General features: G+C 38.6%; 1 long non-coding RNA gene across 1 annotated transcript in view; it reads right to left on the minus strand.

Moving 5' to 3' along the window:
* Positions 1-14,194, minus strand: part of LOC140526851 (uncharacterized) — a 126,062-nt gene that overhangs the window by 4,127 nt on the left and 107,741 nt on the right. Inside the window, exon 4 of the long non-coding RNA XR_011974559.1 lies at positions 144-280. This is a non-coding gene — a long non-coding RNA (uncharacterized lncRNA). The remainder of the gene's footprint in view (positions 1-143; positions 281-14,194) is intronic.

The raw sequence follows: 14,194 nt of genomic DNA on the forward strand, positions 1-14,194 counted from the left end.
AAACGTCCTCTATGCTAGACACTAGGGAGATTAAGACAATTCTTGCCCTCATGGAGCTTATGGTCTAATAGTGAGATGGGTAACAAATAAAGGATGGCCTATGTGATAAGAAAATCTGGAAATATAAAAGAAGGAAGCCGTACCTTCAGATGTGTCCTCTGGCTTACCTCCCTCTTCACAGTTTCAGCCAGCAACATTTTAGCAGTGGATGAAAGGATGGGGAGTGGAGAAACAGATGGAATTGAGCACTGAAGATGAACTCCAGCAGATGTCGTTAATACTTGGATTAAAAGAAGAAAATATTTAATTTAAGGTCAATACTACAAACTAGAAACAGTATATAAGCATTAGAAGAGCCAACCTGTATTGTTTGTCACTGTGTAGTATGTGTGGAGAAGTTTGGAAATTAATGGCTATATAAAACTAAGAAGAATTGTGTATATGTTTATTCATGGTGCCATATCACATTTCCCTCTTTCTTACAGGTGGTATGTAAGAAGGGTGATCATGGGCCCCATCTATGTCCCCTGTTTTTCTGTGTTACTCTTTGATTGGCTTACATAGTACCTCAGAGCCAAGGGAGCTCCTCAAAAGAGAATTCCAAGCAATCCAAGGAAGTGTATCTATAACCTTCATTAGCTAAACTCAGTCCATAATCCCTAGAGAAGTGAAGTGATACAGTTGCTGAAATTAAGATCCTCCAGAAAACAATTCAGACTTCATGGGCAGGCCAACTAACTATTTATTCCTCTGGATTCCTTTCATTAAACTCTGCCTAAATCCATAGTTTGAGATATACTCCTTACCTGACATATCCTTTCCATTAGGTCATTGTTATGAGTTGCATTTAACTAATCCTGTTTCTAATTTACTATAGTAGTTTATCAAAAAGGTTAAGTAGGTCTTCAAGGCTTATCATGCAATTTTTCAAGCCACAGATTTGATGTTTAAAAAAATGTTTTAAGTTAAGACTCTTCTGCTAACTCAATTTCCTTTTGCTTTCATCAAGGACTAGATTGCTGCCAAACTCCCTAAGTTAACTGATCTATCAATGGCGCCTCATTCTATCACAATATCCACTTTCAGTGGCAGTTCAAGCACTGAGGCACAGCTTTCATCTGAGGATGTCTGAATGATTTCAAAACATAGAGGCAATTTATTCTAAAACATTAAAGGAGGATCACAGAGAGAGAGATCAAAGGGCAGATCAGGATGCCTTCTTGATTCACAAACTACGTAAAACGAAGCCCAGAGAAGAGACCACAACTTATGGCTTCAAGGAAACGGGCATGGAACTCCCCACCACTGCATGCCAAGTGGTGAACATCACAGATGGGAATGGAGAGAGAAATACAAGTGAAGTTTCCCTTTCTGATGGAAATAGAGAAGCAGATTTGGAAGCAGTCCAAATTCAAAGGTCAAGAACCTTTTACATCTCTCCATGGTTGAAAGTGTGCTTGAGAGCCTTGCTTTCAGAAATAGGAAGACAAAGAAATCACCTTGGAATAAAGACAGAGGAGCTCAAAATGCCTTTCTTCCATTTATGTGACTAACTCCAGACTCTTGGAGCCTAATCATTACCCTTTAGCCTCTTTGGGTCCCCTTTTGCTTAGCAGTGCTGCTGTTTGGCATAGGGCACCTCTGTTGGCTTCATTCCAGCTTCAAACAAGTGGCTGATTCTAGGGGAAAATCCCTTGGCAATGAAAAATATGGGAAATTTTTTTTTAAGTTCCAATATATCCCTCTTCTGGGAGTATGCTGCAAGAAGGCCGAAGGCAGAAAGGTCCAAAGTATACTAAAATATTCATAGTAGCACTTTTGTAGTAGCAAAAAGCTAGAGATAAAGTGGGGACCTACCAACTGAGAAAGGGCTAAATAAATTGTGGTATATGAATATAATGAAATAAAACTTCAGTCAAAACAAATGAGAAGCATGAGGAATTCAGAGAAACAAAGGAAGACTTGTATAAACTGATGCAGGATGAAGTAAGCAGAACTAGGACAACAATATGCACAATGATTATAATGAGATAAATTAAAATTGCACTTATTTATAGGAAAAAATAAGTCCATTCACCATAAGTTGCCTCTTCTCCCTTCTGCTACTTTCTCTTCCTTCTTTCCTATTTCACATGATGAAGCAGTCTTACTCCTTACCAAGATTAACCCTCTACTTGTTCAAGTGATCCCATTCCATCCTGTCTGCTCCAAAAGACTGCTCTCTTTGTTATCCCCACTGTTTTATTTTCAACCTGTCCCTGGCTCTTTTTTTACTGCCTTCAAACATGTTCACGTCTCTCCCATCCTGAAAAACCTGTCACTGGATCCTTCTATCCCTATAAACTATCATCCTATATATTTTCTGCCCTCTGTAACAAAACTCCTCAAAAAGGTCATTTACTTATTCTGTATATAGCTCACTTAATATATATGTTTTCATGTTGTCTCCCTCAATAGACTGTAAGCTCTTTGAGAGCAGGGATTGTCTTTTGTCTTTTTTTGTATCCTCAGAAGCCTAGCACAATGCCTGATTACATAAGCGATGCTTAACAAATGCTTATTGATTGATTGCTATCCTGATTAATTGCAGTGACTACACCAAGTCCCAAGAACTAATGTTGAAACATACCTCCCTCCTCTGAGTAAAAAATCCTAGGATGTGGAATGTGCCACTGTCAGATGTGGTCACTGTGTCTGTTGGTTATGCTATAAATGTATCTTTTTTACAAAGAAAGGTACAATCAAGTAGGGGATTACAAAGGAGGAAATTTCTGGTATAAACTCATAAAGCAATTTTTTAAAATGTTCCACTGAACAATTTGAGGGAAAACTATAGAACATTGGTTAACATATTCAACTTTCCCTTTCATGGTTCTCTTTGCTTATATTTAGCCACTTACAATCAGTCCCAGGTTACATCAAGATAAGCCAGTCACCCTAGGATCTATTTGGGGTGGTGGTGGAGGACTGGTTCTGTGACAATTATTAGATTATAAATTCCTTGGGATCAGAGACTTCATCTACTAGTACCAAATAACAAGGGTGAATTTCATCACCTCTTCAAAATACTTTGTTTCAGAAACATGCACAAAAAACATGTCAACAACTCAATATTGTAGAAATAATGAGAATCACATATTTGGTCACAATAATGAGCTTGTTGTAATAATGTATACATCATAGTAAACTTTGAGAAATGAAAATTCACCTTTGTGATTGGCTCTTTCTTGTACTTACAACCTGTCCTTAATGGGGAGACTGGGGGAGAGGCAAAGTGTTGGAACTGGCTACCTGACAACAACTCCTCATCCTCTTCTCTACTTCCACATAGCTCTTAGGCTTCAACATAAAGTGACTGTGGAGAAGATATAGCTAATTCCTCCATATTAATCACTCTAATAGGGACACTTTTGCAGTTGATTGACATAGTCCATTTGTACTTCAGACCTTGTATGATGAAGTTTGCACAACTTTAATTAACATGGCAGGGTTCCACTTTGGGCCTATTCTACTGTTCCTAGCTTTGACTAACTTTTGGAATATAAATGAATAAAGAACAAGGACAGATAGAACTATTCAAAATGTATTCTTCTTAGCCTTGTGAGTTCAGTTTTGAGTGTGGTATATACTTAATTAACATTGATTTGAATATTTGTTGAAAGTTTCAGTTAAGTTTGGATGGAGGTAGTCAATGCAAGTCTTGAAATCCACTCCCCCTAATTAATAATTCAGCAAAAACAATCCTTAGTTTTGAACATTTTGAGCAAAATGCTGAGCAATAAAAACCCTGACAAGTCCCTTTGACCAGTCTCTTCCAAAGATCGCCCCTTCAGGGAATCTATCCATAGTAGCTGGCACCATCTTTCAGCTCACCTATTTGGCTTAAGGGTAATGTGGCACTATGGTAATATCTTGGATAGTATTCCTCTCCACAAATTCCTTAAATTCATCTGAGATAAATATATTCCCATTTTTGGGAGTGATGGTATCTGACAATGTACTTGTGCAGATATTTGATATAAATTGTTATTGTTTCAGGAAAGATTGAAATTGGAACATAGAACATTTCAAGCTATTATGAGAAGAAGTTTACTGTCAGAGAAATCCCATTTCCCTCTGAGATTCTCCAGCACAATCACTATTAATTCTTGTTGAAGTCTCCTCACGGAAAGGTAAGTGCCTTTGGTAGGTCACATTTTTTTCTTTTTTTTAACAACCATTTAAATATCCAAGTTAATTCCAGGTCACCAGATTTGGCTTCTGGCCATGACTTTCATGAAAACAATCTCCAGATGTGCTGCACATAGTATGTTCAAGACAATATGATAGCTCCCTTTTGGAAATGACCAAATGGTTTCCCAATTAAAAGGCATTCTTTATGGACAGATACCTCATGCTGCTTTTGAAAAATACTTTGCCTCATACAGTTGATCTGCTGATTCGATGGTTAGCACAGTACCTGGCATGTTAAATGTTGATTGATTAAGTGATTGATTGATCACTTTCTCCACACCTACCTTAGGATAAGGATTGATCTGGGAGCCTACATAGATAGGGATATAGCAGAAAACCTTGGAAATAGAGTCAGATGATTGTATTCTTAACATTTACTAGCTCTGAGGTCATGAACATGTCACTTGACCTTCTTATTTCTCAGTTTTATTATCTATAAAAAGGTATGATAATACCAACAATACTTCTGCTGTATTTATTAAGTAGGCATTTTTCAAATGTTCGTTGAATTGAATAACTGGCAGGAAGCGGTAATGAAGGAAGTTGGGCTAAAAACTGGTGCAAATACCAAATAAAAGAACAAATTTAAGCACGTCTTGAAAACACTTTGTTTCAGAAACATAATTAAAGATAATGACAAGTATATATTGCAGAAATGATGAATGCCACATATCAAATAACTGGTATAAATTCTCTTACAAACCTTAGCAGGGTTCTTAAATCTTTTTGGCCATCTAGTGATGCCTATGGATTATCCTGAACTATTTCATAAATGTATAAATTAAAAATTCACAGAAGTACAAAGGAAATCAATTCTAATGAAATACAGTTATCCAAACAAAACCAAACTTCACAGACCCCAGGTTAAGAACCCCTGCAGGTTTTTATAATTAATCTTGTGATTTGGTTAACACACAAGGGAGGGAGTTACTTAATAGTCAGAGTGCCTATGGAGTAGTCAGTCATAGAGTAGTAGGGAATCTTCAGTGGTTGATGTCTTAGGTCTTAAGATAATGTCCTGAGCTATAGCTCTTTCATATTTCTAATGTTCTAAGCACTGAACAAAAAGGTTTCAATACCTCATCCATATGGACATAATGACAAGTGTAGGCTAGCCCCCCTAAAAAAAAGTGTTCCTCAAGAAGTTGTTATCAGTTAGATTTCTAAAGGCACCTTTCATGGAGGTAGTTAAAAAAATCCTTGACTCCCATAGAAAGTGAGTGCTTCTTCGCACATTTGTCTTGATTTAGTTCTGAGTTGTAATTGAACTCAGCCCACCCTCACTCAAATCAAAGTCAACTGCAAGTCATGTCATCATCTTGATGTCATGGTCCTTTTCAAGAATGAAGGACAAACACAACAACAGTTGAACTCATTCTTGATAAGTAACCAATTTTTGCCACACTGCTTCTGGCATTCATCAGCCCAGTAGAGTTTTAACACAAGGAGGTGAAACATTTCTAATATTTCGGTTCTTCATGCTGTACTTTTGAACTCCTCCCATTATCAAAGATACAAGATGGTGGAAAGGCATGGATGGAACACCTCTACCAATTCCACGATGTGCTCTTCAAATTGGAAAGAGGGTGAGGCTGATAGCAAGCGTGTTTCATAGTCCGTTGGAAAATTAGAGGGCTTAGAACTTATTAGACAATTAAAAGAAGCATAGATAGGAGTCGTTATCCCAGCCATTCAAACTTTACCAATACACCAGTCAGCTTCTGGTAGTCTTTGGTTAACTGCTAGGTCTTATTACCACACTCCTCCCCACCCTCACTGTCCCACACTTGAGTTCTTAGTAGTATTTGTTGACTTACTGACTAGAATATAAGCTTCTTGAGGGTACTCTTAAGCTGTTTCCCTCCCAGCCTGGTGTTGTTATTTTTCTTTGCCTCATTAAAGGGGCCACCCCCTGACTACTTCTTAAACAGGCCTATGTACTGAACGGCCAGACCTTGGCCTGAAGGGGTCAAGGTCTCCCAGTGCATCCTAGGCCATCTCCAGTCATCCTGATGAATATCTGGTCACTGGATTCAGATGGCTCTGGAGGAGAAGTAAGGCTGGTGACCTGCACAGCCCTCCCTCACTCAAAACAAAGTCAAGTCAAGTCAAGTGCAAGTCATCATCATTTCTCGGATGGCATGGTCTTCTTCACAATGCAGGATGAACACAAGTTTCTTGAGGGTGGGGACTGTCCTCACTTTTGTTTTTGTATCTCCAGTGCTTAGTAAAGTACTTAGCACATATTGAGGGGCATACTAATGACTGATGTTTTTCATTCATTAATTTATTTGTTGCTTCCTTCCTTCATTCAATAAGGTTATTTTATAGAAGTAACCTTGGAGAGAACATTTTTCAATCAAACTCTGATTGTCAGAATAAAACATAAATCAGGGACACACACTCTTGCTAAAGTGTTTTCTTCTGTCATGGGCAGGGGAGGAGGGGAGGTATCCTGAGTAGAGTCCAAATGGAAAAGGAAAGTAAAATCTAGACACCTATTTGCCAATGACATTGTGTTGACTGCATGAAACCCAAGGCTATTTCACAGTCTCATCAAAGAGATCCATGACCGCTCAGAAGAGATTGGTCTACCACTCCTGGCAAGGGTAGCTCACAAAAATAGGATCTTTTAGGATCTGACTTCCAGATTCTTTTGTGTTGTATAGCCACACTTATGGACAACAAAGCATCCCTGGGTTCTCATAGCTACTTGGGAAGAAAAGATTCAGACTAAGACTGGACTAGACCTCCACAGCCACCCTGAGAATCCATTTAGGCCCCAAGTCCTTTGTTACACTATTGAATCTAAAAGATCTGATTCACTGAGAGGTGGGAACAGGAAGGGGAAGGAAAAAGGGGGATTCCAGAGAAGTCCAGTTCTCTTAGGATTAGTTCTGATTGCCCAGCAATCATTCGTGGATGAGTCATCCAAAGTTTTCTGTAACTTCTAACATAGCCAGCCTTGGATCTCTCCAGGAAGTACCTTGCTTCTCTCTAGGAAAAATACCTTTTTTCCTTGTTCTTTGTCTGAAAACACATTTCACTCTAAAATGGATTCTTTAGCCTAAGTATGGACACAATTTTAAGTCCATGGTGTCAAGGATGTCTATCCTGTATTTTGTGTATATTTTGTACGTAGTTTTTGCATTTATGCGTGCTATATGTTATTGCTTGTGTGCTTATGTATGTTTCAGACTCTCCTGCTATAAACTCTATCATTGTGTTGTGAGCCCCTACCACACTTCTCTGCTAAGAGTAAGGACTCCATACATGCTTGTTATATAGTGTAGTAAATGCAATTCTATACTTGAAGTTAGGAGAATTGGTTTTAAATCTCCACTACTTAGCAGTTTCTATTACAGCCTTCTCCACCTTTCTTTGTATCTTGAAATGATTGTGTTTCAGATGGAAGTAGAAAGAAGTTCAGAAGAGGATGCAGATGAGCAGGGTGTTATGGGTGAAATTAGAATCTCATATCATTTTTACAGTGGAAATGACATCAAAGAAGAGCTTAGCCACTACACGCCAAAGGCCATGGGACTTTTCCATCTGACATGCAACTAAAACCTGCCATATATGTTTTCCCTGCCTTAGAATTTAAACTTCTTGAGAGCCAAATGGTCTTTTTTCCATTTATATCCTTACCTTTTAGCACAATGCTCTGCATGTAGTAAGCATATTTTAATACTTACTTATATATAAATTCATTCATTTGTACCACCATATTAAATTTAACATATACATAAAGAAAATGAGCTATATGTTAATAGAAATTTAATTTTAGATAGAAATCTTTTTTTTTTCCTATTTTTTGTAGGTGGAGATGTTCCTATTTGTTGATGTTTGTCAAGTCCACAGAAAAAAAGGAAAAGAGAAATATTTGTGTTTGCTGACAATTGTTAAATTCACAGTAAAAGAGAAAATGTAAATATTGGAACAAAACATCTGCCCCTTACCTAGATACTTGAACATTTCTGGGTTTAAGGGTCTACATTTATAAGCAGATGAGGGGAGAGGAACAAGCATTTACCAGACCCTGTACTAAGCTCATTTATCTCATTATCTCATCTGAGACTCACATGTTACTAACATCTCCATTTTACAGTTGGGTTAGAAAGTAAGTGACTGACTCAGGGTCACATAGCTACAAAGTATCTAAGGCTGGATTTAAAATCAAATTTTATTGGCTCCAGGCCCAGTGTTCTATCCACTGTACCACCTAGCTATATCTATAAAAGGAAATTAATAATAACTGGTACTCTTTGCCTTACAGGATCACTGATGCTCATGGTGTGGGGGGGGGGATAGAAATAGGGATAAAAAAATACAAATTGCAGTAATTATGGTTCTTATTGAATTGACTGAGAGCCACCACTTCCTACTGGATATAAAACTGGCCTTGGAGCCAGAAAAACTTGGATTCAAATCTCCCCCCTAATTTGTACTAACCAAGTAATCCTGGGCAAGTTGCTTAACTTTTCAGTATTCTAGGTAATTTCTCAGATTACAAATTGCAAAGAAGGTGATGACCTGTATTGATAGAAGCGATAACCTCACCTGAAAGTTTCCTATACCAATGACATCTCTGGTCCAATCCCAAACCCTACTGAAATGAAAAAAAATCACAATGCCACTGGCACTGATGAGCTTATAAGCTTAGAAATCAAACTATGATTACCTCCACTAATGGGAGATCATTCATTTCCTCACAAATTCAGAATTGGACAAGATCTTAAACATTATCCAACATAAGTAAACTAAAGCCCAGAGAGGCTAGGTGACTTACCCAAAGTCACAAAGCAAGTGAGTGGCAGATTCTGAACCTGAACCTCTATCTTCTAACTCCCAGATCCAGTGCATTTCTACCATGTTGCACTGTCTCTCAGTATTAGCAACATGGGTCATAACATTCTTGTGTATAATTTTCTCTCTCTGAAACCTAGATCTCTTTTAAGGGTTAGTGAAAATCTACCCAGATCAGTACAAATCCAGTATCCTCCCTTTTAGCTGAGGAGTTACCAAAGTTTGGTTTTGTCTGAGTTCAGGAATGATTTAGTCATAGCTCTAATGCTAACATCACTACCATCACCGTCACCAATAACAAGAAAATGGATTAAATGAGCAAAGTTTTACAATCTATGGCTGGGACCATATAGTAAAAATATTAACCCAAAAGGAGAGTAAAAGAATTAATGTCAAAAATAAGTGTTGATGTTATGATCCTGTTCTTTTATTTTTTTTGGTGAGGGATGAGAGGGGTTGCACAATTTTTGCATGTTATTTACTGTACATTAAGGTATTTTTCTTTTGTGAACCTGGATTCTAGTGAACCACTCCCCTAGGGTAGGGGAAGATGTGGATCATAACTCAATAAGATAAAAACATGGAAGTGGATGGCAGAGGTAGCTAGATTAGGGAAAGCTGTCTATTGCTTATTAGCCCCAAGTATTATCTCAGCAGTGCCAATGAACTCATGGACAGGGGAGTCCCAGAAAGAGAAAGCTGGTGGAAGGTCTACGGGAAGGCACTTGGCTGGAAGAGGAAAGAGAGTTTAGTCTGGTAAGGGTCTGTGTTAAGAAACCTCCAAGGCTCTAGAAGGTTGGGAAAGAGATCATGGCCGCACAGGTCATGTGATCTGAGTATAAATGGCTTCCAGAGAAGATGATGACTGTTCATTTTTTTCATTGTATATCTGCACTTAGTACAGTGTCTTACACATAGTAGCAATTGAAAAATTCTTGTTAGATTAGATTGAAAAGGGTAATAGAGTGAACACACAAAATTCCCTACAAGCACAGAGCCATGTCTTACCACTGTAATACCCCTTTGATCTATGTTTGTAATGTTGTTCAAATCAATTCTGTACAGATATAGATGCCCTCCCACATTGTCTGCATATCCCCCCACCCTGCTTTAATTGTATGGCAGGGATTTGGCAGGGGATTTTGACAGGAAGTGAGTAGATGTACCATGCTCCAGCTCACCAACAGAAGAAAAGGAGGTCAGGATGATGGTGGCTCTCCTCCTCACTGGAACTGGCATCTAAGCATACTCATCGTGCTCTTCAATAAGCTTGCCAAGGTCAGAATAATAACAAAAACAGCTAGTATTTACATATCCACTTAGGGTTTGCAAAGCACCTAACCTATATTATCTCACTTGATTCTGACAGCAACCCTGTGGATTAATTGCTATTATTGTCTTTACTGATAAGTAAACTGAGGCTGGGAGAGGTTGAGATTTGGCCAGGGTAACACAATTAGTTAGGCAGCAATAAAACTCAAGTCTTCTTGACTCTAAGCACAGGGCTCTACCCACTGCACCACTTGCCTGCCAGAAGTTGTCAGAGGTCTTAAACAACAACGAAGAAGCTGAAGACGGAGAGCACCAAATGTCCTAAGTTTCTCTTTACAGTAGATCCCAAGTACTATATTTTCCCACTGAGAATCCAACATCCCCCTTCCTGATGTCATTGGTCTCTTTCAGAATGGAGGATGAACAAGACCCTACATCCAACATTTCTCCAAGGTTTCTGTCACTGTTTCTGAAGATTGTTCCCACTGGAATGCAATTCTAACATTCTATGAATACTGTATTTTTCATTCTCCTTTACCTACTTGTAGAGGGGAACAGGGGGATTGGGGAACTAAGGAATCTCAATCTATATTTGCTATGGAATTTCTGAGTCTAGATCAGGAGTGGGGAATTTGTGGTCTTGAGACCACATGTGACTCTCTAGGTCCTCAAGTGTGGCCCTTTGACTAATCCAAACTTCACAGGACTTAAGGACCTAGAGGGCCATATGTGGCTGCAAGTTCCCCACCCCTGGAAGTCTAGATCAATCTAATGTCTGGGAGAGCTTCTTGTGTTGAGGAGAGAGCTTACAACTACTTGGCCAGTGTTGGATTGTTATGAATTGTCACTTTGTTATTAAGTACTATTTGCTGTATTTTATATACTAACTATATGTAGCTTTCAGGCATTTGGGTCAGCCAACACAGAAAATCAACTGTTATACCTGGGACACATACATAATTAACACTTGAAAAAAATACTATTAAATCCAAAGGAAAGAGGCTGGATTTTTTCTGGTGGATTAGAATTCTGAGCTAAATTCTAAATAGTTAGATCCACCAGTCTTATACATCCTTAAAAATGAGTTAGTGCTGCCTGACCAAGACTTTTCCCATTTATACATCTTAATAAATGTTAGGTAACAGTTGAAGCTGTTAGGTTCTGCCCTTATTCCTTTTCCAAATCTCTCAGGTTTTTGCTAGAAAGGCCAGTATAAACAATCTCCCCACGCAACTTTTCAACCAATCAGTGAACAAACATTTATTAAATGCTTACACGGTGTCAAGCACTTCAGAAAGTGCTGGGGATACAAAGGAAAAGTAAGAATAGTCCCTGCTCTCAGGGAGCTTATATTTTAATGGGGAGAGCAGAATTTGGGAAGCAAGCAATAGGGACATTGTGGTCACTTTCTGTCTCATACAACCTATCTGAATTCTGCCAGCTAAGCTTGCTTCCACTTTCTTCCTTTCCATGGAGGAGGATGCTAACGGGCACTAGAACAGGTAACGCGAAAGACCAAGACACATGTCAGACTGAATCTCCATTAGTTAGAAGTCGATCTAACTTGATCTAACAAGTTTCAACTGCAATAGGTTGGTCAACCCCAAGAACAAGATGAGGAAGAAGGGATTGAGTTAGGCAAGAGAGGAGTGACTAAGATCAGAGACTTAGTTCCCTGTATAGTAATAGAACCTGGATTAACTTCTGTACTTTTCGTAATCTTGTAAACTTTCCCTTCTTTTTTTTTTTAAACTCTAAACCCTACTGTAAATTTCCTTATAATGCTATTGTTAAAATTCTAAATGCAAATAAAATGAAAGACTGTGTGTTGTCTGCAGGAAGCAGGAAGCTGGCTGAAGGAGAAAGAAAGATAGCTTGTGTCCTCTACTGAAGGGGTGACAAGAATCCAGGTAAGGGGGTGGCAATGGGAACTAGCCACAGATACCAGTAAACCAAGCCCTAGGCTTACTGGGAAATGAAAAGTGGAATTCCTTTGATTTATTGTGTTGGTCAAGGATTTGAGGTGAGGACAAAAGTAGAAATGTCATTGGATACAGAGAAATGGAATTTCTACGGTTGACATTGGTCTGATAAAGGAAAGTAACCAGGTTTAACATGACCTGTTTTCAGTCTTCTCATTTGTAAAATAGGAATGATAACAGTACTTACTTCACTGGGTTTTTGTGAGAATTAAGTGAGCTAACACATGTGAAAGAACTTTGCAAATCATAAAGTGCCATATAAATGCTGGTGATTTAAATGTTACTGCCTTTCAAGCAAAAAACAAGCAAGCAAACAAACTTTAAATAGAAACAAGGACTTTGGAACCTGCTTAAAAGATGAGGAAAAAAAATTAAAAGGCTAATGAACAAAGGGCATTCCAGCCAAATGGCAGGGCTTTAGAAAAATGCTTTCCCCAAGGTTGTGTCCTTAGCCTCTCTAATCTTTTTGTGGAACTCTAAAGTCACAGAATGTCAGGGCTAAAAAAGGCCTGCTTTTGTCCCTGCATCCTCTCCCTCCCTCTTTCCCCCTTATCTTGACTGAAACCAGACTCCGTATCACTTCCTGGTCATTTCCAAATCACTCTACCTACACGTTGCTATCCCAATCTAACATATTCTCCCTCCTCTCTTCCCACCACATCTTGGACTCTGTCCCCAGAATTCTGGACTCTGATAAATGAGATTTTGCTTTGTCTTTTCTGGAACCACGCCTCTATATTACTTTCCAGCCATATTACTTTCCAAAACATACCATGGTGCACCTATGGGCATGTTCTCCTTTCTAGTTCCCATATATAATATGTTACCTTTTCCTTATTAGAATACAAATTCCTTGAGGGTAAGAATTATCTTGTTTGCTTGTTTTTGTATCACCAGTGCCTAGATCAGGAATGGGGAATCTGAGGCCTTAAGGCCTGAACACACTTAAGGATTTAGAAGGACACATGTGACCAGGCCTTAAGGCCTCAAGTTTTCCACCCCTGGCCTAGATTATAGTAAGCACTGAACAAATGTTTTATCATTTATTCATTCACTTTCTCACTGAGGATCTCATTCACTGCCATGGTTTTTAATACCATTACTGTTGGAATCTGCATTTCCAATCCTTACCTCTCTCCCAAGCTCCACATCTACATTTTCAGTTGCCTGCTGGACATTTTCATCTGGATCTCCTAGTGATTCCTTCAAGTCAGCATGTCCAAAAGTAAACTCATTCTTTCCCACCAAAAACTTCCTCCTTCTTCTAATTGTTTAATCCATTGTCATGACCTCAGTCCTGAACTCAGCACTAGAAACTTCAGAGGCATATTTGATTTTTTTGTTTCCTTATTCTTTCCCTTCTTCAGCCTCTAATTTAGTCATTAAATCCCATATATTCTCCCTTTTTCAGTGTTCCTCATTCCTGTACTCTGGCAATAACCTCTTAGCTGGTCTTCCTTCTCTCTTGTTTCTCTATGATGTATAATCAATCTTAAGCCACACTAATAGATCAATCTTCCTAATTTCTGACTTTTTTTTTTAGTAACTCATTTGCTCAAAAAAACTTCATTGACTCCAAAATTCCTGCCAAATGATATTCAGGTTTCTTAACCTAATATTCAAGGTCTTCTCTAATAGGGTCCCAAAATGTTTCCAGGTTTGTCATACTGCTCCCCAACATGCATCTCATGTTACATTTGAACTAAGATATTCGATGCTTACTGAATACTGTATGTTATGTCCTGAATTCTCCAACCTCCCTTTGCTCACCATTTTTACACTTGGATTACCTATATCCTTCTCCCCTCATCTCCACCTATTGAAGTTCCCATCTGTCCAAGATGATAGGCAGTATGACCCCCTCTTGACAATCTTGTCAGTTGCAGAGAAAGTGCCAACAC

The sequence above is a fragment of the Notamacropus eugenii genome, chromosome 2 (assembly GCF_028372415.1).
Source record: "Notamacropus eugenii isolate mMacEug1 chromosome 2, mMacEug1.pri_v2, whole genome shotgun sequence".
In the NCBI taxonomy this organism is placed as follows: Eukaryota; Metazoa; Chordata; class Mammalia; order Diprotodontia; family Macropodidae; genus Notamacropus; species Notamacropus eugenii.